Source organism: Dama dama, chromosome 20 (genome assembly GCF_033118175.1).
Source record: "Dama dama isolate Ldn47 chromosome 20, ASM3311817v1, whole genome shotgun sequence".
Lineage (NCBI taxonomy): Eukaryota > Metazoa > Chordata > Mammalia > Artiodactyla > Cervidae > Dama > Dama dama.
Genome location: NC_083700.1, coordinates 77,584,803 through 77,610,117, shown reverse-complemented (window position 1 = coordinate 77,610,117; position 25,315 = coordinate 77,584,803). Strand labels below are relative to the sequence as shown.

The 25,315-nt window shown below is 37.3% G+C and overlaps 1 protein-coding gene and 1 non-coding gene across 2 annotated transcripts in view; one reads left to right on the top strand and one right to left on the bottom strand.

The window, feature by feature from the left end:
- DNAJC6 (DnaJ heat shock protein family (Hsp40) member C6) overlaps window positions 1-25,315 on the top strand; it is a 177,309-nt gene that overhangs the window by 33,762 nt on the left and 118,232 nt on the right. The gene's annotated exons all lie outside the window — the stretch shown is intronic.
- Window positions 988-1,121, bottom strand: LOC133041846 (small nucleolar RNA SNORA43). Its single transcript, XR_009689403.1, has one exon. It is a non-coding gene; the product is annotated as a small nucleolar RNA SNORA43 (small nucleolar RNA).

The window sequence follows — 25,315 nt, the reverse complement described above, 5'->3', positions numbered from 1 at the left end:
TTTATTTATTCGTAACTGAGGAATTATGGCCCTGCAAAGGGGAGCTAATTCTGAATCATGAGGTCCTTTCTAACTTGGCAGTGTAAATTCAGGGGAGTTGACCAGGGAGGTGTTCCAGTTTGTGAACAGTTAGGGAACAGTTAGATGACTTAAGAGGCGTTGCTCATTATGCACCAGCCATCAAGGCATTTATAGACCCAAAGCCCACATAGCAACTGTGCATGCATGCATGCATGCTAAGTCACTTCAGTCATGTCTGACTCTTTGCAACCCTGTGGACTGCAGCTTGCCAGGTTTCTCTACCCATGGGATTCTCCAGGCAAGAATACTGGAGTGTGTTGCTATGCCCTCCTCCAGGGGATCTTGCCGACCCAGGGACTGAACCTGCATCTCTTATGTCTCCTTCATTGGCAGGCGGGTTCTTTACTACTGGCTCCACCTGGGAAGCCCATGTGCAAAGATACACTTAATTAAATTGAGATAAATCTTAGAAAGCTTAAGAGAAAAGATTTCCTTAACTTTTTTTTCTTTAACAAAAAGTACATCTCTTATTTCCCATACCTTCTTCTACTGAAAACACACATCCTATTTTCCCTGTATATGGAAGTGTTTTTCATATTATTTTTAGTAGTTTTAATTACATATACTATAATTTTTAACCCTTGTTTGTTGTTTAGTCACTAAGTTGTGTCCAACTCTTTTGCGACCCCATGGATTGTAGACTGCCAGGTTCCTCTGTTCATGGAATTATCCGGGCAAGAATACTGGAGTGGGTTGTCATTTCCTTCCCTATTTTAACCCTTAAAAAGTTTTTTTTTTTTTTTTACTGAAAACAAAGAAGTAGACAATTATGAACTATATGTTATGCCAACATTATGTAGATTGGCAAACTTATGAGCACATTTTGTAATTTATAGAAACATGTGTTTCCTCATATGCAACTTTTTTTAAATTTTTTTTTATTTTTTGTGCTTTTTTTTCCCTCGGTGATGTCCGGCTACAAACCATTCTTAGTGCCCACGGTTCTGAGCACTGAGCGTAGAAATAGCCGCTTCCTCTCCGCCCCAACGGCACAGGCGCAGCAGGGCGGCCGCACCCGTGGTGCCGGCGAGTCCGGCATCTGCAGGGCAGTCATACGCAACTTTTAATGTGACACGAGACATGTTTACTAATAAACTCAAATGTAGTTTTAGTTTCTCTGCAGTAGGAAGCCAAAACATAACTACTGTTTAGTAGTTAATTTTTTATTAGTTTATCTTGTTTGGAAATGACCTTGATATTCAATAAATTTCCATCATTTAACAGTGAAATTCTGAAGTTTTAAGTTTCCAAGAAGATTTAAGTTATTTAAAAAGTTCATCTAAAAACTTTTATCCTGCTTACATCTATTTAATACACTTGCTGTCTTTAAATATGTTGAGGCTACCCCAGAAAACCTAGTGAGACTTTAGAAAAGTCAGCCATCATTCCAAGCTATTTTTCTTGCTGACAAATTTTTTAAGAGATGACATGAACTTATTTGACCAATAAACCCAAGTAGAATAAAGCTGTGAATCTGCATTATTATTTTTTTCTTTTTTAACCTGCATTTAAAAAATTAATTTATTCATTTTTAATGGAAGGATAATTGCTTTATAGTATTGTGTTGATTTCTACCAAACATCAATATGTATCAACCACAGGTTACCTCTTGTCCCCTCCCCCTTGAACACCCCTCCCACCCCATCCCCCCCTGTAGGTTGTTACTGAGCTCTGGTTTGAGTTCCCTGAGTCGTACAACAAATTCCCGTTTTGCTGTCTATTTACATATGGTAATGTATGTTGCTATGTTACTCTCTACATATCTCCCACCCTCTCCTTCCTCCTGGCACCAGCTGTGTCCATAGTCTGTTTTCAATGTCTGTGTCTCCATTGCTGTTCTGCAAAATAGGTTTATCAGTACCATCTTTCTAGATTCCATATCCATGTATTAGTATATGATATTTGTTTTTCTCTTTCTGACTTACTTCACTCTGTATAATAGACTCTAGATTCATCTACCTCATTAGTTCTGACTCAAATGCACTCCGTTTTATGGCTGAGTAATATTCCATTGTATATGTGTACCACAGCTTCTTTATCCATTCATCTGTTGATGGACATCTAGGTTGCTTCTATGACCTAGCTGTTGTAAACAGAGCTACAACAAACATTGTGGTACATGTGTCTTTTTCCATTTTGGTTTCCTTAGGGTATATGCCTAGTAGTGGGGTTGTTGGATCATATGGTGGTTTTATTCCTAGTTTTTTAAGGAATCTCTACTGTTTCCCATAGTGGCTGTGTCAATTTACATTCCCACCAACAGTACAAGAGGGTTCCCTTTTCTCCACATCCTCTCCAGCATTTATTGTTTGTAGATTTTTTGATGATGGTCATTCTGACCAGTGTGAGGTGATATCTCATTGTAGTTTTGATTTGCATTTCTCTAATAATGAGTGATGTTGAGCATTAACCTGCATTGTTTTTAATGCTGATAATTCTGAATATATACTTATTTTAATTAATGCAACAGACAAACTAGTTTTTATTTAACCAAGATTATTACAGATCATGTGAACTTGAAAAATATTTTGGTTTGTTTCTGTATTTCTGAGAGTTTTGGAGTACTCAGTCCTTAAAAGTGCTTGACCTTCAACCCAACTAAATAGAGCTCTTTAGCAGATCAATTTTTGCAATACCATTCAGAGGTAGAAAAATATCACACATCTATAGACATATTAACATATAGACACAAATGCAAATAGTGACCATATAGCCTTCGTTTTAAAATTTTAGACATAAGACAGGTTTGATAATACAAAACTTACAAAACTTAGTTTATAAAAGAACAGTTGGATCCAAATTATGTTTTGGCAGTTGGAATAAGTTAAGTTCACTTGCTCAGAGCTACAGCTTTCTACTAATATTTGTGGAGTAGAAATTAAAGATTTTTCTTTTGCTGAAGTTCCAAATAACCTTCCCTCCTTTTTGTTTTTCTTCTGATAAGAATTACCTCCTTGAAGTCTGCATTTTAAACAAATGACCTAGATAGGAATATAAGAGTTTTCTGAGAATACCAAGTAGAACATTTATATCTCAAAAGCTCAGGGAAAGAAGGCAGACTCTTTCAAGAAGGACGTTTATTCACTAAGACCAGAATTTTAACAATACTTACCACAATAACCTTTTGAGATACACAGGGGAAGGCTGAAGATTTTTTAGTTGTTTCTGGAGTTCCATCTTGGGTCTTATAAAGACATGATTCATAAGACAAGGATAGTTGCTTTTAATTTCTTAAATTTGCAACTTGAAAGACATCATAGGTTCGTTCAGTCCTAAATCTTTTCACAAGGGCTTTAGAAAAAAAAAATTCCTCTCTGGGTACATAGTTTTACTTTAGCTTAAGGGAGAGGGCCTCATTTTGTTTTCTGTTTTTTTTTTTTTTTTTTTTTTTTTTTTTATATCAGACTCTGAATATAATCCATTTACAAAAACTTTTGAGTGTCCTCCTTGGGTTTTGGAAATTCTTTAACTATAGCCCTGAGTTTGGTCTTTGACCAAAGATTTAAAAATAACTGTTTTACAGTCTCTTTAAAGTGAAAAGGCAATTCAGACAAAGGATTACTAGAATGAGTACTCAAAAAAGGATAGAGGGGAGCAGTAGGAGTTTATCTCAGTGTTAGATTCTTTTACTTTGGGTATCTTTTATATCTTTAATTTTTCATTACCTTTTTGGGACGGATCTTTCAATGAAGCTATTTTGAATCTTGAAGCTTTTTAGAATTTTCCACATACCAGATTACACTAGGAATTCCATTCTGTTTGCTTGATATGGGAATCCTTCCTGTCAAGTGCACATCATAAATAAATGATCTTGTCTAAATGTAACAGTCCTCATAGTGGCTATTGTAATTCTAGGTTGTTTTAAGTAAGATTTTGCCATTTTTGTAGATATCCACAGTTTCTGAGATCATATAATTCTTAGAAATAAAATAAGCAGTTGTGCTGAAAGACGGTGTATTTAACTCTTTGGATTTTTAAGGATCCCATATCTTTTAGCCAAGTTTGGGTCTTTTGGAGCCAAATTAATACATGAGAGGGATGTGCCATGTGGTTGGGGATTATGTGGTATTTTACAGTGTATCTCATTGCACAGAAATCTTCTCAAGTTGGAGGGTGACCTAGTGTCAATCTAACCCATTCCATGACCAACTTATTCTACAATGGGAATCTTTGGGTTAGGGGGTGAATGCCCTAAAGGCTTCTAAATGCTAAATCTCTGCCCACCAATATTACAGCTTTTTGACCTGTGAGATCCCCATTGGCAATATCCTTTGCCTCTTGGGCACATTAATATACTAGCAATAATCAACAAACTAGGGTCTGCAGACTGATTTTCAAACAGAAAGGAACTGCCACTGCAGAGATGGGAAGATAAGCAGCCTATCCGATAAAGAGTTCAAAAATAATGATTATAAAGATGCTCACCAACTTTGGGAGACAAATGGTTGAACACAGTGAGACCTTCAACAAAGAGATGGAAAATATAAGGAAGTATCAAACAGAAGTCATAACTGAACTGGAAAATACACTTTAAGTGTATCCAGCAGACTGGATGAAGTGGAAGAATGAATCAGAGAGACAAATCAATGGAAATCACTCGGACAGAGCTGCAAAGTGAAAAAACAATTTAAAAAGGTGAAGATGCCTTAAGAGACCTCTGGAACAACATCAAGCAGAATAACATTTACATTATTGGAGTCCCAGAAGGAGAAGACAGAAAAAGGGAGAAAAATTAATTGAAGAAATAATGGCTGTAAACTTCCTTGATTTGAGGAAAGAAACAGACATCCAGGTTCAGGAAACCCAGAAAGTTCCAAATGAGATGAACCCAAAGAGAACCACATCAAGATACTTTATAATTACAGTGATAAACATTAAGGGTAAAGAGAGAATTTTAAAAACAGCAAGAGAAAAACAACTTATATACAAGGGAAACTCCATAAGGCTTATCAGATTTTTTAGCAGAAACTTTATAGGTCAGAAGGGAGTAGCATAACATATTCAAAGGGAAGAAAGGAAAAACATTCCAACCAGGAATTTTCTACCTGTAAGGATTATCATTCGGAATTGAAGAAAAGATGAATTACAGATAAGCAAAAGCTGAAGGAGTTCATTACCATTAAATTGGTCTTACATGAAATTTCAGCTTCTCTAAGTGGAAAGAAAAAAAGGCACTAATAAGAAAACATACAAAAGTAAAAATCTCATTAGAAAGGTAAATATATAGTAATGGTATTGGATCAATTACTTATAAAGCAAGTATGAACATTAAAAGACAAAGTAGTAAGATTAACTAAAATTACAATAATTAGGGGACTCAGGAAGAAGATGTACCATATATAAAAATAAATGTACCTTACATAGAAGGACCAAAATATATAAGGCAAACATTAACAGACTTAAAGGGAGAAATTGAAAACAGCATAATATTGGTAGGGGAGTTTAAAACCCACTTGCAGTAATGGATAGATCATCCTGACAGAAAATCAATAAAGAAACATCAGCCTTAAATGACACATTAGACTAGATGACTTAATAGATATGTATAGAACCCTTCATCCAAAAGCATCAGAATATACATTCTTCTCAAGTGCACCTAGAATATTCTCTAGGATAGATCACAGTTTCACCCAAAGAGCAAATGTCAATACATTCAAGAAAACTGAAATAATTTCAAACATTTTTTCCTTCCAAAGTGGTATGAAACTAAAAATGAAATACAAGAAGAAAACTGGAAAACCCACAAAAGTATGGAAATTAAAAGAGAAAAAATATCTAGACATAGTGACAGATGATAATAGAAATAGGACATACTAAAATATATAGGATACAGCAAGAGCAGTTCTGAGAGAGAAGTTCACAGCAATAAAGTCTTACCTCAAGAAACAAGAAAAATCTCAAATAAACAATTTGTACACCTAAAGGAACTAGAAGAACAAATGAAGCCCAAAGTTACTAATAGTAGAAGGAGGGATCAGAGTGGAAATAAAAATCAAAGCAGAAATAAAATGGAGGCTAGAAAGACAATAGAAAAGATCAATGAAACTAAGAGCTGGTTCTTTGAAAAGATAAGCAAAATAGACAAGGCTTTACTTAGACTAACCAAGAAAAAAAAGAGAGAGTGCTCAGATAAATAAAATTGGAATGAAAGACTGTAAGTTACAGCTGATACCACAGAAATATAAAGGATCATAAGAGTACTGTGAACAATTACATGCCAGCAAATTGGACAAAAAGAAATGGACAAATTCCTAGAAACTTGTAGTCTACCAAAACTGAAATAAGGAAATAGAAAACCTGAATAGACCAATTACCAGTAAGGAGTAAGGAATTTGAATCAGTAATCAAAAACCTCCCAAAAAGCAGAAATCTGTCACCAGACAGCTTCACCAGTAATTCTTCGAAACATTCAAAGAATTTAACAACTATCCTTCTCAAACTCTTAAAAAAAATTGAAGAGAAAGGAATGCTTCAAAGCACATTTTACGAGGCCAGCATTATCCTGATATCAAAACTGGACAAGGACACCACAAAAGAAAATTAGAGGTCCATATTCTTGATGAACATAGATGTAAAAGTCTTCAACAAAATATTAGTAAACCAATTTCAACAATACATTGGAAGTGTCATATACTGCACTCAAATGGAACTTATTCTAGGAGTGCAGGGATGGTTCAACATTTGCAAATCAACATGATACACTACACTAACCAAATGAAGGATAAAAATCATATGATTATATCAATAGAAGAAGAAAAAAGCCTTTGATAAAATTCAACCATTAATGATAAAAATGCTCAATAAAGTAGGCATAGAGGAAATGTTCATCAACATAATAAAAGCCATATATAAGAAACAGCAGCTAACATCATAGTCAACAGTGAAAAGCTGAAAGCATTTTCTCTAAAATCAGAAACAAGGCAAATATGCACACTCTCATCGCTTTAATTCAACATAGTTTTGGAAGACCTAGTTACAGCAGTTAGGCAAGAAAAAGAAACAGAAGGCATGCAAATCAGAAAAGAAGTAAAACTGTCACTATTTGTAGATTACATGATACTATACATTAAAGACCACCAAAGAGCTGTTAGAACTTATCAATGAATCAGTAAAGTTGCAGGATACAAAGTTAATATGCAGAAATATGTGACATTTCTATATGCCACTAGTATACTATCAGAAAGAAAAATTAAGAAATTACAATTGGATTGACAGGAATAAAATAGTTGGATATAAATCTAACCATGGAGGTGGAAGACCTGTACATTGGTGAAAGGAATAGAAGACACAAATAAATGGAAAGATATTTTGTCTTCATGGATTGGAAGAATTAATGTTGTTAAAATGTCCATACTACCCAAAACAATCCACAGGTTGAAAGAAATCCTTATCAGAATTCCATGGCATATTTCACAAAACTGTATAGAACCATAAAAGAATCCCAAATAGTCAAAGCAATCTTGAGAAAATAGAACAGACCTGGAGGTATCATGCTCCGTGATTTCAAGCCATATTACAAAGCTGTAGTAATCAAAACAGTGTAGGTTTGACACAAAAATGGACTCACAGATCAATGGAACCAAGTTGAGAGCCCAGGAATAAAGCCATATGTATACTGACAATTATTTTACAAAAGAGCCAAGAATGTAAAATGGAGAAAGGGAAGTCTCTTCAATAAATGGTATGAAAACTGGACAGCCACATGCAAAAGACTAAAACTCTATCACACAAAAAATAATTCAAAATGGATTGACTCAAATGTAAGACCTGAAATTATAAAAGTGATGGAAGAAAACATAGGTAGTAACCTCACTGACATTAGTCTTAGTGATGTTTCTGTGGATCTGCCTCTAAAGGCAAGGGAACCAAGGGCAAAAATAAACAAATGAGAGTACATCAAAGTATAAAAATCTCCTGCACAGCAAAAGCAACCATCATCAAAATGAAAAGGCAGCCTACTCAATGAGACAGTATATTTTCAAATCATATACCTGATTTGTACTTAATATCTAATATAAAGAACTCATACACCTCAACAACAAAAAACCAAACAACATGATTAAAAAATTAGTGGAGGGTCTGTATAGACATTTTTCCAAAGAAGACATAGAGCTGGCCAATAAGCACATAAAAGTATGTTCAACATCACTAAGTATTAATGAAGTTCTAATAAAACCACAAGGGTATATCACCTTACACCCGTTAGAATGGCTATTATCAAAAAGACAATAACAAATATTGGAGAAGATGTAGAGAAAAGGGAATGCCTATACTGTTTGTGGGAATTTAAATTGGTGCAGCCTCTATGTAAAACATTATGGAGAGTCCTTGAAAATCAAGAATAGAATTATCATATAATCCAGTGAATCTACTTTGGGTTATTTCTTCAAAGAATAGGAAAATGCTAATTCAATAAGATTCTTCTATCCCTATGTACATAGCAGCATTATTTTTCTATAGCCAAAATATGAAAATAACCTAAGTTTTCATTCATGGATAAATGGATAAGGGTGTACACACACACACACACACACACACACACACACTCACACATGCACATACACAGGAATACTACTCAGTTATAAAAACAATAAAATCTTTGCCATTTGTGACAGTAAGGATGTACTTATGGGTGTTTTGCTAAGTGAAATCAGTCAGAAGGAAAAAGAAATATGATTTCACTCATGTGGAACAAAAAGCAAAAAGATGTACGAATAAAACAAAGCAAAAACAAAGATAAATACAGAGAACTGATGGGTGGGTGAAAGGGATGCAGAGAGTTAACTGATGGTAATGGATGGGAACTAGATTTTTGGGAGTTATTCCTATGTAGTGTATATAGATATCAAATTATAATGTTGTACAACTGAAACATATAATTTTTAAAAAAATTTCACTCCAACATGAGAAATTTATAACTAATGACAACATTGGGAAAAGGCCAAATTGGCAATATATAAAAATAAGAACATTACATGAATAGGAAATTTAGAGTGTTCTCAGGAGATGAACTGGTATACTTTGGCGTCAGAATTCTTCATATTGATTTGTATGATAATGCCCTAAAAATAATTGAATTTTTAAGCTTTTAAGTATATGGAAAAGTACACACAATTTCTAAGTATACAGTTGATGGATTTTTACAAAGTTAACACATTCTTGAAACTTGTATCCAAATCAAGTATGCTACCCTGCCCCACCCCCGTGATTTGACAGCTCTGTTCTCTGACCTCCAGTGTACCCAAAAGATACTTCCATCAGAGCATCCACTCTTCTTCTTAGACTGTAAGCTCCTCCTGTCAATGACCATGACTGATTTGTCAAAAAAGGTTGCTTTTTGTCCTTTAAATGAATGTTAAGCTTTTCGTTGTAGAAACTCTGGAAAATATATATTTATCAATTAGGTTTGCTATGTAATAAACCAACCCCAGACTTAGTGGCTTGAGACAGTATACATTTATCCAGCTCACAATTATTTTGGTTAGTGAGTGGGCTCAGATGGGCAGTTCTGATCTGGGCCAAAAAATCTGCTGTTGTCAGTGAAGTTTGTTCACATATCTAGAGTGACTGAACCAGCTTCTCCCTGTGGTCTTCCATCCTGGGGCAGGCTAACCTAAGGAAGGAAAAGGAAGCCAAGAGAGCAAGCAGAATTCCACAGGGTCTGGGCCTGCACTTGGAGCTGGTGCAGTGTCACTTTCCCTCCTTCTTGGTCCAACCGTAGATTGGGTGGCTTAAATAACAGACATTTATTTCTCACATTTCCGGAGACTGAAAATTTGAAGAACAAGGTGCCTGCTGATTGCATTCCTGGTGAGGGCCCTCTTCCTGGCTTGCAGGTGGCTACCATCTTACTGCATTTTCACATGACAGAGAGAGAGAGAGATGTCCTTGTCTTATAAGGACATTAGTCCCATCATGGGGGCCTCACCCTCCTAATCTCATGTACATCTAATTATCTTGCAAATCCCCCATCTCCAAATACTGTAACATTAGGGTTTAGGGCTACAGATATGAACTGGGGGGGAGGGACACAAACATTCAGTCCATAACACGCTCTGTTGTTCCAAGCAAGTTATAAGACCAGCCCAGATTCTAGGAATGTGGAAGTAAACTATTTCTTGATGAGAGCAAATGTAAAGTGATATTACAAAATAATGTGGATGGCAAGGGGTGGGAGGTGGGGGAGGTGAATGACTGCAGCCATTTTTATAAACAGTCTTCCAGAACTTGCAAAGCTTTAAATCATTCCTAATATCACCATCAAGAGATAGCCATTGTTAATATGTTAATTTCCTCCATCATTTTGTTTATGCACATAGAGAGGTAGACTTTTTCTTTTTTTTTTAAAGACTGTGATTCACATTTTAGAATCAGGTTTGTATTTGTTCATTCCTCTGAACATTATATTGTAGGTGTTTTCTCAGACAGTAAGTATTTGTTGACAATGTCATTTGCTCTGTGATGTAGAGGAAACCAACATCAATTGCTCTGTTCCAGGCAGAATCTTGAACATTTTCACAGTTATCTTCACTGTAAAACAAGTTTCTTGTTAATTTGCAGGATAGACATTCTACCACCAAAGAATTAATTTGTTGCTGCAAAGAAAAAGCAATAGATTTTGTGTGAAAAGATCCAGAGAAAATTATAATGGTTAAGATACATCCACAAATGCCTCTTTTTGTCTTGAGAGCCTGACCTGTCAGCTCTAGCTGTCTAGGAAAGAGCAGTCTCCCTGTTGTCAGTGATGGGAGGGTTTGGGCCCTTGGCAGTAGATGAGGCCGTGTGCTTTCTGTTTCTCCCTGTTGCTTAAAGAAATGGTTTTGCTGGACTAGCTCCCGTGTTAAAGCTCCACTGAAGGCTATTGAACAGCTGTTTCTGTGGACAGTTTTATTTGCAATGATTTTGATTTTGATTTTGTGACTAGAATAGCTTGCTAGAGAAGAAGGCGTTGACAGAGGAAACTCAGTGATTTGTGACAGTAAGCATCTTATGAGCCAGTTGATACAGAGAAGGGTGGATTTGGGGTGATTCCTCCCATTTGAGCTCCTCTGTCCCCTTGGTAGGCTCTCTGTCCTAGTGGTGAATCACAAAATATAAATAACCCTTATATGTAGAGACCACCTGTCCAAACCTTCCATTTTATTGGTGAAGCCACATCACTTTTAATTTATTTGATTGATCTGGCTGTATTTGAAAAATGGGATTGTGTTTTTATTGTACAGTCAGCATAATGTGATAAGGAGAATAAAATTGGGAGGCCACAGTTCAAGGTTTGTGTCTGGTTTTGCACTGTCTAGCTGTTGACTATGAACAAATTACAGTTGACCCTTCAACAATGTGGGTGTGAACTGGGCAGGTCCGCTAATACAGAGATTTTAAAAAATAAATACATGCTGCAGTACTACAGGATTCCTGGTTGGTTGAACCCACAGATGTGCAGGAACTGCCTATGTGGAGGTCTCACCATAAAGTTAGATGTGGCTTCTCGACTGCGTTGGGGATTGTTGTTCTAGGGTCAACTGTACTTGATTTCTTTGAGTTTCAATGACAGAAGCCTTAATCTTTTTAGAGTTGTTGTAAAGACTGAGACATTTTTCATCTGCACTAATATAGTCACCACTACTGTAAGTAGCTTTTTAGTACTTAAAATGTGCCTAGTTCAAAATGACATGTGCTGTAAGTCAAAATTAGACACTGGATTTTGAAGACTTAGTTTGAAAAGTATGAAATAGCTCATTGATTACTTTTTTTCCATTGACTGCATGTTGAAATGGCAGTATTTTGTATTCATTGAATTAAACAAAATACATTATTATAGTTAATTTACTTGTTTCTTATTAGTTTTTAAAAATGTGGCTACTGGAAAATTTAAAATTACATATGTTACTCATATTTGTGGCTTGCATTATATTTTTGTTGGACAGTGCTACACTACATGGCAGTTCTTTGCAGAACATAGCATACATGTAGAATAAATGTTAGTTTTAGCCAGAAAATGTAGAAGGTTTAATTGAATGGATAATGATTCTAAGTGATAGCAGGAAGCTTGTTATTTTTACTAGGTTTCCAAGCAAGCTTTTGTTTAGGCATATTAGTATTTCCTCTGTAAGTGTAGTAGGGGAGTAGACGAGAGTTGTTAGAATCCAATTATGTAAGCAAATAATTTCAGTGCATTGAGTTAAGGTGATGTAGGAGTTGTGCTAGGTACTGCAGTAGGTAGGATTCCTTTGGTTACAAATGACAGCAACCAGTTTGAATTAACTGAATTTAAAAAGGAGAGGATCTTGTCACCATGGAAAGGGAGAAGCACATCTGAGCTTCCTGAATTCCTAGGATGTAAATGCTATTTTTTCTTGCTCTCTCTCCTCCTCTCCCATACGTACTTCTCTCTCCTTGGCAACATTTTTCTCTTGGATCATGTATCTCCTCTTGTCAGAAAGCAGGTCTCCTACAGCTCTCCATGCTCTGGGGATGGACTCACTCTCTCTGGTTTTAAACGGAAACGTCCTGTGAAAAGGCCATGGTTGACCTAGCTCGGTTTCAGGTACCCACCCCTGGGCCATGGCAGCTCTAATGTCAACCACAGAGAGGTTATCTCAGGAAAAGGAAGTGCTGCTCTTGTCTGATAAGAGAATAAATATACACCATATCTACCCTAACTAATTTAGTAAGTACAGCCATTCTGTGGGGGGTAATACCCCAATTTAACTAAAAAGAAGTTACATATTTTGTCCAAGTACAAACATCCAGCTGGAAGCACAGATCTATCTCTAAAGCCCAGGTTCTGAAAACAGAGAGTTCTAGTAAATTGGATTGTGTTGACTTAAGTTTTCCTGAATTATACAATTTGCTGTTTTTTTCCCTGTTCCAGATTGCTTCCCCTTGAAACTTATGATGGGAATAAGTGTAAGGAAACTGGTCTCATGGTAACACCCACTCAGTAAATCTTTCTTGAATTGAAAACTAACATATTTATGCTTTTTGATCTTTCAGTCAAAACTTTAAAGGTGATAGAAAAACTTTGCCATAATTATCTTTGCAGTAATAAGCTTAAAACATACTTACCACCACTTGGGCATTTTGTTTTTGTAATTTGTGATCATCTACCTTCTTTTAAAAACTTCTCCATCTCATTTGTCATCAACATATGGTTCCATTTTTTTTTATACCACATGGGCATAGTGATTTCAGAGGCAAAGATGAAAGAGTTGTTTTCTATGATTCATAAACAGTATCTATCCCAAAGGAAATATTCTTTAGAAATAATGATCTATAAGTCTTTCAGAAAAAGATTATCCAGAGTATATTAATCTCTTCCTTAGGTCAAAAAGTAAATACTTTCAAACAAAAATGACTTCAAAAGACTACAAGTCTAAGTGTGTTTTTCTTAATCCAGTAGATACAGTTTCATTTACATAGGAAAAGAGAAATAAGTGACAGTTATTGGCTGAATTCATATTAGTGCAGTGATGGAATACTAAGATCTCTGCCCTGGACTGGTCAGAAAACCAGTTTATTATATGTAGCTGCATGGCCTTACGCAGCAATAAATGCAATGGCTAATCGTTTTTGGCTGCTAAACAGTGTATAGAACCCTCTTCCCTTAAGTCTTTTGTGGACTCACCGAATGCCAGTAGCCATTCAGTATTTATCAGGGGTCTGCATTGTGTCAGGCACAGAGTTAGGTGCCAAACATGATCCTGCCATTATGGAGCTTACAATCTGATATGAGAAATCGTACATGTAACAGGAAATTTCAATGTAATGTATTGCAAGTGTTATGTTAGAAGACACATGATGTTCTGTGGGACCACGTGGGATTATATCTAACTTGGTTATCTAACTTGGTTTTAAGAACTTTGATGGTTTTCTGGGGGAAATGCTTTCTATGTAGGGGTCTGAAGGACCAGTAAGATTGTTCAGGCAGGGTTTTTTTCTTTTTCTTTTTTTGGCTGTTTTTGAGAAGCTATTTCTTTTATTTTGCTCTTTAAACATTATATTTCCAGTGAGACAAGTAATATAGGAATATGCTCATGTGATATATCTCCACATTTGAATGCAATCCTCCATTGATGGTTTATCATGCACATGTGTGAATTTTAAGTGATGTTGTCATTTGGGAGCCACTAGGCAATGGCACCCCACTCCAGTACTCTTGCCTGGAAAATCCCATGAGCAGAGGAGCCTGGTAGGCTGCAGTCCATGGGGTCGCCAAGAGTCGGACACAGCTGAGCGACTTTCACTTTCACGCATTGGAGAAGGAAATGGCAGCCCACTCCAGTGTTCTTGCCTGGAGAATCCCAGGGACAGAGGAGCCTGGTGGGCTGCCGTCTATGGGGTCGCACAGAGTCGGACACGACTGAAGCGACTTAGCAGCAGCAGCAGCAGTCACATATGTGCTTAGTCGCTCAGTTATGTCCGACTCTTTGTGACCCGATGGACTGTACCCAGCCAGGCTCCTCTGTCCATGGGGATTCTCCAGGCAGGAATACTTGAGTGGGTTGCTATGCCCTTCTCCAGGGGGTTTTCCAACCCAGGGATTGATCCCAGGTCTCCTGCATTGCAGGCGGATGCTTTACTGTCTGAGGCACCAGGGAAGCCCTAGTCAATACAGATTTTTAAATGTAAATGATTTAAATTAAATTTGAAACTTAGCTCCTTAGTCATAATTGCCATATTTCACATGCTCCAAGCCACATGTAGCTGGTGACTCAGGCAGGTTTTCTTAAAGAAGCTCAGTGTCTGGACTTAGAGGATGGGGAAAGTGGAAATGGCGATGCCTATCTCCAGAGGGAAGTAGCTGGTTTTGGAATGTGGAGGTTCCATTGTGCTGAATACGTTAAGTTGAGGGCAGTGGGAAGTCCTTGGATGGTTTTTAAGCATCTGACTCACATAATTGGATCTGCATTTTAGAAAGCTCTAATATGAATCAGTTCACTCCTCTTTCTCAGTTTTCTTATCTCTAAATTGAAATGGATAGTCTCCCCTTTACAGCTCCTTCCAGGTTTAATATTACAAAAATTTCAGCTGTTACAAAAAAACTTAATTCCATGCTGACTTTTAGATCTCTTGGGTAGCGAGATTACAACTAGTGCTTAAAGGGGTGATTTTGTGGGAATAGGGGTGGGTGAGAGGGCAGGCAGAAAGCTGAATGAATAATACACATTTCCACTGAAAAATAAGGAAACGGAAAGGTTATGCAGAATCCTCTGTCAGTCTCCTGAGAGGGAACTAGTGGACTCTAGCCTCTCAGCAGACAGGTGGAATGGCACTGTGCCCTACTTCTACTACGGATGAAATCTGAGAGTTGTTCTCCAAAACTGCTGCATACTGAGATATTTACTGATAACATGATACTTACTGATGAAATCTGGAATTTGCTTAAATTAGGGGTTTATGGCAGAGAGTGAAGAGGAACCAAAAAGCCTCTTGATGAAAGTTGAAAGAGGAGAGTGAAAAACTTGGCTTAAAGCTTAACATTCAGAAAACTAAGATCATGGCATCTGGTTCCATCACCTCATGGGAAATAGATGGGGAGACAGTGGAAACAGTGTCAGATTTTATTTTTTTGGGCTCCAAAATCACTGCAGATGGTGATTGCAGCCATGAAATTAAAAGACGCTTACTCCTTGGAAGGAAAGTTATGACCAACCTAGATAGCATATTAAAAAGCAGAGACATTACTTTGCCAATAAAGGTCCGTCTGGTCAAGGCTCTGGTTTTTCCAGTGGTCATGTATGGATGTGAGAGTTGGACTGTGAAGAAAGCTGAGTGCCGAAAAATTGATGCTTTTGAACTGTGGTGTTGGAGAAGACTCTTGAGAGTCTCTTGGACAGCAAGGAGATCCAACCAGTCCATCCTAAAGGACATCAGTCCTGGGTGTTCATTGGAAGGACTGATGCTGAAGCTGAAACTTCAATACTTTGGCCACCTCATGTGAAGAGTTGACTCGTTGGAAAAGACCGTGATGCTGGGAGGGATTGGGAGCAGGAGGAGAAGGGGACGACAGAGGATGAGATGGCTGGATGGCATCACTGACTCAATGGTCATAAGTTTGAGTAAACTCTGGGAGTTGGTGATGGACAGGGAGGCCTGGCATGCTGCGATTCATGGGGTCGCAAAGAGTCAGACATGACTGAGTAACTGAACTGAACTGACATATAAAACATGATTGGCTGTGACTTAGTTATTGTAAATGCTGAATGATGGGTATGAAAGGTCCATTATATAATTTAATTTTGTATATGTTTGAAAAATTTCATAACAGGAAATTAAAGATAACAATATAAAAGTGCTCCAATTTATTGCTCACGTTCTTTATTTACTTTTAGCATAAATGGAGAAAGAGTCAGACTCTCATTTGGGCCATATTGAAATAAATAGACTCAGAACTGCTGTGTCATAAACACTGACACTTTGCTTTAAGTTTTATATCAACTTCAGTGGCTTAAAATATTCCAGACTGCATTGAGTTTGTGTAGGCAGATCAAAGAAAGAGAATTACACTCTAAGAAAGGGGTGACTCTTTTAGGGATTTTGTTGATGACATAGGCAAGGGCTCTGCTGCTCTGGGCTTGATATACCCAGGAAGGCAATCTCTGGATAGCAGAGTGAGGTGGAGAGGTTACTCATTTTGAAGTCAGGCATAATAGACTCCAAGCTCCAATACTTTGGCCACCTGATGTGAAGAGCCAACTCATTGGAAAAGACCCTGATGCTGGGAAAGATTGAGGGCAGGAGGAGAAGGGGGCGACAGAGGATGAGATGGTTGGATGGCATCACTGACTCAATGGACATGACTTATAGCAAACTCCAGGTGATAGTGAAAGACAGGGAAGCCTGGAGTGCTGCAGTTCATGGGGTTGCAAAGAGCTGGACATGACTTAGCAACTGAACGACAACAACATAATAGACTCACCTAAGTTATCAGTTGAAGGACAGTGACAAAAAATAAAATAGATAGCCATGTTCACTGAACTCTCACTATATGCTAGGCACTGTATCAAGCTCTGTGTTTTTTATATCATAGAGTTTTAATAGCTATCCTGTTAGTTTAGTGCCACTATTTTACAGACTAGGAGTTGAGGCATAAAGAGGTTATATGATTTGTCCATATCACACAGGTTTTATGTAATTACCAGTAAATGTTATGATAAATAAAAATTGAAATCCAGTGGTTAGGTTGTAGTTGGTATCCCAGCGAGGATTAGGTTTGGATGCACATTACAGAAAAAACCAAAATATCAATGACTTAAAATAGTTTCTTTCTCACCTTTAAGAAGTCTGGAGAAAATCACTCCAGGATGCCATGGTTCTCTGGGGATCACAGTCCTTCTATCCTGTTGTTTCACTGTCTTCCATCCTCAAGGTCACTTTATGGTCCGAGATACCTACTGGAATGCCATATTCCAACCAGAAGAAAGGGAAAAGGAATGGAAGAAGGGCATACCGTCAATCTTCCCTTTTAAGGATACATACCAGAAATTACACACATCATTTCTGCCTATATTATAATGACCTTTACTTAGCCCCAGGTATGTACCTAGTAGATTACAGAAAACTTGCATGTGGCAGGCCCAAGACAAGAAAGAAGACTGAGAAATATATTCTTTATGAAACTGTGTAACCCTGTGACCAGCTAAAGCTCAGGGGTTCTGTTAGCATAGAAGATGATAATGAATATTGAGGACTACTCACTATCACTGCCTAGCCCTTACTCAGCTGCATTTCAGAGCTCTGGTCTTCTTGGGTATTAAATGGACATGGTAATTCTTATCAAAAGACCTTTCACATTTAAATGGGTAAATAAATGAAAAACCCAGGCACTTAATTTAGAGCTTAGGAAATGCTAGTTCTTTTCATCGAGGTAGATGTGGTCAAGTGGGCAGCAGTGGTTGGGTGCCCAGGAGATTCTGCCTGGAGATTCAGCACCCCAAGAATGGGCTTTACCTGCGTCTTCAGTGGTCACTGCCTGCCGCTTCACCACCACAGAGGATTTGCCACATACTCTAGGGCCAAGAACCTTTAGATACAATGGGATTACAAAGAATAAGCCTCCATATTTCAGTGATCTTTAGCATAAAGTCATATATAATGAGCTCAGAGCCAAATATGGGGATATCTAGGGTTTAGGGAAACTTTTACTTTAGTGTAGCTTCCCTGGTAGCTCAGACGGTAAAGTGTCTGCCTACCTGGGTTTGATCCCTGGGTTGGGAAGATCCCTTGGAGAAGGAAATGGCAACCCACTCCAGTATTCTTGCCTGGAAAATTCCATGGATGGAGGAGCCTGGTAGGCTACAGTCCATGGATCACAAAGAGTTGGACATAACTGAGCAACTTCACTGGTTCACTGGTTTACTTCAGTGTAGATTTTCACCTGACTTTGGGGAACTCTTTACCACACAGAATTTTTCAGTCTGTTTTCCCCAAGAAAGAGAGTAACTGATCACAGGGCCAACTCTTGGTAGTCTGTCAGGGTCTGTCCAGGAAGCTGAAGTTTTCCAGCTTGTAAAGTGACAGATAAAAGGGGCTGGTGCTTCCATGAATTACTCTTGAAATGATAATTAATGTGTAACATTATTATACTATGACCATGTCCTTGCAGAGTCAAGGGTAAGTTGAATGTTAGCAAGTACTATATCCTCAGTGAGCTTACTAAAGGAGAACCTCTGGTGAATTTTCCTATAAGTTAAAGATGGCCTCCCAAACAATTTTTTGCATTTTCTTTCATTCAGTTAGCAGATACTTATTGAGCATGTACTGCTTGGTAGGCACTGTGCTAGACCTGGCAAAACATGGTGAATATTGCCTTCACCTACCAGAGTTGCTCAATTATAAACTGACAAATAGTATTCTCAGGCTAACTTATAGTCAAATAATAATATTTGTTTCATCAATTCTAAAACTGTTTAAAAATACATAAACATTTATAAAACCTCAAAGCATCCTAAGTTGATAGCATATTGTGTGTCATACTTCACCAGTGATAAATGAATTTTAATGCTGCAACTTAAGCTGGATGATTTCATAGATTTGATAAGTAGGGCTTTTGTGTTTATTGTGTGCTTTTATGTGCCTTATTTCATTTTTTTTTCCTGTGAGAAAGGATGAGTGGTCCACTTCATAGAAAGGGAATATGACTATGAGTGGTCAGCAGACTGAGGAAAATTTGTTGTGGCAGGTCTAGGACTCAAAGACATAGTTGTATTTTTTTCCTCCAAAGCTTGTGGTTTTCAACCATACGTGATGTCTCTTTAATCTGCATACACATATACGTATACACATACACATGTGTGAACATAATGAAAGTCAAGCTTCTTTTAAAGCAAGGAGCTTGCTTTTAATGAAAACAAAGCATTGTTTTCCTTCTAGTGGTTTAAAACCAGGCCAAACAATAGCCACATATCAATTTTCAGGGACACAACATAGAAAGTCTTCTAACTCAGATGGTTACAAAACAAGCTTGCTTGTTGTGAAGACACATTAATTAAAATCTTTCAGGTTTCATTGAGCAGAACCTGAGGTGGGGGTCATAAAGCAGGAGTAACTCGATAAGGTACCCAGACCATTTTCACTGACCACACTTTATAAGTCAAGGAATGAGCCAAGGAATGACCTAAATGTCTTACAGCTTTCACTTTGACCTCTAGAATTACCTCTTCTGACTGGTGGTTGTTCTTCAGTTGCCCAGTCGTGTCCGACTCTTTGTGAACCCGGGGACTGATGCATGCCAGGCCTCTCTGTCCCTCACCATCTCCCAAAATTTGCCCAAATTCATGTTCATTGCATCAGTGATGCCATCCAGCCATCTCATCCTCTGACACCCTCTTCTCCTGCCCTCAATCTTTCTCAGCATCAGGGGCTTTTCTAGTGAGTCAGCTGTGACTAGAGCAGGGGCCAAAACATGATCCTTCTTGATGAATTTTAATCTCAATCAGTAGCTAGCTGTGTGAGCTTTGGCAAGTTATTTACCATTGCCAGGCTTGCCCGAAAATAAGGATAACACCTTTGCAGGGGTGTTGGGAAGGTGAGAGTTAAGGTGGGTTAGATAAATGGCAAATGGTAAGTAATCAATGGAGCTTCCTGGTGGCTCAGTGGTAATAAATCTGCCTGCCAGTGCAGGAGACGGAAGAGACGGAGGAGATGCAGGTTAGATTCCTGGGTTGGGAAGATCCCCTGGAGGAGAAGATGGCAACCCACTCAGGATTCTTGCCTGGAAAATCCGTTGGACTGAGGAGCCTGGTGGGCTGCAGTACCTAGGGTCTCAAAGAGTCAGACACGACTGAGTGACAGCACAGCATAGCAGCACAAGTAATCAACGGCAGTTATTTTTATTAGGACTGGACTAGAGCTTCAAGGAGGCACATTGGAGTTATCTTTAAAAATATGCCCTGCCTGGAAAGTTTTGTCATATTTTCTAGGAGCTCCAGCATTCCACCAAGCACCAGGAACAGACCACCTCATTCCTGAAGAATTTCACGGGGATAATTGAGATTTTCTTCTCAGTATACTTTTCTCCCCCAGCATACTTCCTCTTCTCTCCTGTGTATTGCTCTAGGTGTAGCTTTTGACAGCTGCCACTCTTTATGGATGCATTCTATGGTAAAGCCTTAATTAAATGGGACTTGGAAACTGGAACACTTCAATGGCCATGGTTTTTTCCTCTGGGCTTCATCTGGAGGAGAAAGAAGGAAATGACAACCCAAGTGCTGAGAAAGGAACATTTAAGAACTAGAGAGAATCTTGTAATTCAGCACCTTCATTTTACTGGTGAGAGAAGGAGAAGCAACCAAGGCCTCTCTTCTGACTCATAATTTGTCATTGTTCAGTCCCTAAGTCGTGTCTGATTCTGTGACCCTATGGATGCAGCATGTCAGGTTCCTCTGTCCTCATGATCTCCTGGAGTTTGCTCAAATTCATGTCCATTGAGTTGGTGATGCTATCAATTCATTACAGAGTCAGATAGTTACAGAGTTGGAAGAGAATTCCCAGTCTGTTGCTTTTTATACTGGACTGTGGCTTGAAGATGTGACCTTAGCATCCCTCTTAATGTTAATCTTCCAGGTTTGCTGCTCCATGACAGGTCTTATTTATGTCTGCCCAGAGGGCTGTCAGTGGGGACGAGTCGGGCAGGCTGGGGATCGTACACTGGGAAGTGGTGGTCAACAGCCGCACTCCAACTGGAACCTGTGTATCTTTTGTAAAGGCATCTAAGCTGAATTTTTTTTTTTAAACGACAGGACAAACAAAACATCTGGGGCTAAATGTGGCCTCCTGGTACCCAGTTTGAATGCCTTGCACTGTTTGTATCCGCAGGCCATATTCACTAGCAAGATAATCGAGTCATGTAGCTGAGGCATGCTGCCAAAGAAAGTTTTAGTGCTGTTCATTGATGTATGTTAGTTGAATCGAATACTGAAGAAGTTTATTTCAGAAACCAGATCATAATACATCTTTAAACAGAAGGCAGAAGCTCTGCCCTCAGATACAGTTTGGTTAGCTAGAATTCTTTGTTGTCTGATTAACCAGGTGAATTCAGATGTCACAGTGTGTAGGACAGTCACAGTTGGGAATTCACCAGTCTCAATACTGGAGGTTTTGCCCTATAAGCTCAAAACAATATTTCAAAAAAAAACATCTTACCATGTGCTAAAAACTGATGTTTCCCACCTACTTCATTTTTATGAAAATAATAGTCTTGAATTGCTAAGTTTATTTTGTAGTCTACTAGTAGGCCACAATATGTAGTTTTAAAAATCACTAGGCTAGGTGATACTAATACATTTTAATTTATTCACTAGTTTTAAAATTTAGCAGATACTTTATCACTATCTAATAAGTATGAAATTCTCTCTGGTGTCATGGGGGTACAGACATGAGCAAAATATGGATGTTTGTATTTAAGGAGTCCAAAATCTAACAGGATAGATATGCATTAAATTATCTAAAAACTCAAGGCAGAATAATCACTTCACATTATACATAATGCTTTTATATTATCATAAATCATAATGACAATAAATCTCTTAAGTATGCAAGACCTATTTTAACTTAATTTTACAGATAGGAAATTATGTTTTTGAAAAAAGTGACTTATGAATATAAAAATACATTGATGATACTGATAATGGTATTTGCTAAGCTCTTACTATGTGTTAGATACTAATTTAATTCTCACTACAATTTTATTATGATGACACTATTATTCTCATTTTATAGATGAGAAAAGTGATGCAGAGAGAATAAGTAACTTGCACAAGGTTATAGAGCTAATAGTCCATGGAACTAGGATTCAGTTCTGGGAAATATGGTGCTAGAATCTCAGTCATAACCAATGTTTTCTAGTTCCTGGAAACAGATTTCTAGTTCCTAGTATAAATCATAATCCCAGATAGGTTGTATCACACAAAAATTGTGTGACATTTGCTGTGTTAGGAGAGCATTTGGGGGATGGAGAGGATGATGAAGAATAGAGTCTGCCTCTCAAGCATTCCCCAGTGTGGATAATCTTCATCAAATTAATAAAACTGAAGTCAGCAACAGAAAAGGCAAAGAGAACTCTCTCCCAAAGAGGGCATCTAATCCTTTGGCTCTGCCCCATATGGGATGTGATATTCTTTTTTTAATGTATTTTTAATTGAAGTATAGTTGATTTACAGTGTTATGCCAGTCTCTGCTGTATGGCAAAGTGATTCAATTATGTACATATAAACATTCTTTTTTATATTCTTTTCCATTATGATTTATCATGTGATATTGAATCTAGTTCCCTGTGGTATACATTAGGACCTTGTAGTTTATCCATTCTAAATGTAATAGTATGCATTTGCCAACCCCAAACTCCCAGTCCATCCCTCTCCCCCGCCATGCCTGTCTGTTTTCTACTTCTATGAGTCTGTTTGTTTTGTAGATAGGTTCATTTGTGCCATATTTTAAATTGTACATGCAAGTGATGTCATATAGTATTTGTTTTTCCTTTCTGACTTAGTATAATAGTCTTTAGTTGCACCTAGGTTGCTGCAAATGGTGTTGTTTTGTTATTTTCTTATGGCTGAGTAATATTTCATTGTATATATGCACTACATCTTTATCCATTCATCTCTTGATGGACATTTAGGTTGTCTCCATGTTTTGGCTATTGTGAATAGTGTGATATTCTTGAGATAAAGTAAATCATGAAACAATCTTCATCTTGGAAAAACAGAGTTTGACTGTAAATGTTCACCTTGGATTTTACCAGTACCACCTTTCTTCCTTAAGCTGAAGCCTGCATTCAAAATCACATAGACAAGTTTCCATGAGTATAGTCCTGGAGAAAATAATACTTAGCCTTTACTGAGCTCCTGTCATGAGAGGAAGTTAGACTGTTAGCACTAAGGATAGAGTTGTGCCCAAGCCATATCACTAAGACTGATAATAGAGAACATATGTTAAGAACTTCCTCTATATGTGTTAGGTACTAATTTAATTCTTACTTCAACTGTATAATGATGGTACTTTTATTATGCTTTATATTATAGAATACAAAATTGGTATCTTTATGCATTTATGAACTCTTTGTGAATTTGATCTTTAGGATAGTAAATACAATTTTAGCAATGAAATTTGTGTATATTCCAATTTAAGCCCTAAACTAACTTTTAGGCTGTTGTAAATTAATCTAGTTACTGTATTTTCCTGCCTTATTATGTTCTTTATATTCTGAATTTTGTAGGGTTATTAATAACTATTCTGATTGGTTGTAATTATGTTAAATTAAGTGTAAATATGAAAATAAAATGACCCTTGTATCCCATTCATGTTTTTCTTTAAATTTACAAAGTGATGAAATAGCTATCACAAAATACAAGGCATGTGTTTATAATTTATTCCAGCAGTATATCTGCAACTTTGAAAAGTTGAGTGAAAATAACTAAGTGCTTTTTTTTGAAAGTAATAATTCTCACTTTTCAAAATGGTATTTTCCAAATTCTCTTAATCCAGGTTATAAATCCAGAATTTATCAAGGCACATGACAGATGCTGAGTATTTTCCTCTCCCTGTGGGTCAGTAATAAATTTAAAAATGAGGAAGGGTGCAGAAAAAGATGATCTAAAATGTTATTGGAAAAGATTTACTTCCTAGACTTTAGGGAGTATTAGTCAAGTATCTAAAATAATGTCAAACTGACAGATTGGGAAAATTGAAAGTATAAAATTTGTGTTTAAACTTTATCACAGTTTTAACTGCCACCACTCAAATTGTTTGATCCTGTAAATGAGCATTAACTGCGATTTGTGATTTGGGTAAGAACACATGTTCATCAGATAATGCAGTTAGGAAAGCAACTGGGCAGATAATTTACCTTTTCCCAGAGGGACTGAAAGGATCTAGAAGACAGCAAACACTCTTGGCTTTTACTGATTTATCCCCTTCCTACAAGAATTTGCATTTGAGTAATCCTTGAAGAGGAAAATTTCTTTCAATCCAATTAATTTATTTTATGTAGACATGTGTAGAGCTAGAGCTCCCAGGAAACTCCTTGGATCCCAAATAATTTAGACTGAAATCTCTTAGATGCTACAGTTTGACTTTGTGTTCTTAAAGATATCAAAATAATAACACCAAGGGAAAGTCATGAAAAGTGAGATGGCAAATTTAGGTTTGTGTATGGGTTTAAGCAAATTTTACATGCATGTACTTTTTTCTTGTTTTGGTAATGAAAGTCCATCAGATGACTTGAAAACACCTCAGTAATACCAAATCTTAATAGGGAAAAATAATTTTAAGCCAAGATTTTCACTTGGTCTTCACCTGAACTGATGAGAATGAGGGGATACTTCTACAATGTTATTTCAGGTGAAAGTGAGCATTTGGTAATTGCATTTTGACACTTAACAGAGTTAAGCCCTGGTTTCATAAGGCTTGAAACGTACAATGTTGAGGCCCTGTTTAAGAAAACAAAATCACGGATATAAAATTAGGTGCATTAGTCTTGAAAGGGGCTTCTCCAAAAAAGGAGCCTTGACTCTTAGGCTTCATTAACTTCTTGATAAATTCTCCTCTGATTAATTAGTGACTGCCCTTTGTGTTCAGCATTATGAGAGAAAAAAGGGGGGGGGGGAGCCAGAGACTAGGAAGAAAATCCTTGTCTAGCTTTCTTCCCACCCATCCCCTCAAGATAGCTGAGTGGTACAGACCTTTCTCCAGGTCCCAAGGTAAATGATGTCAGAACTGAAACTGCACCTGAATCAAC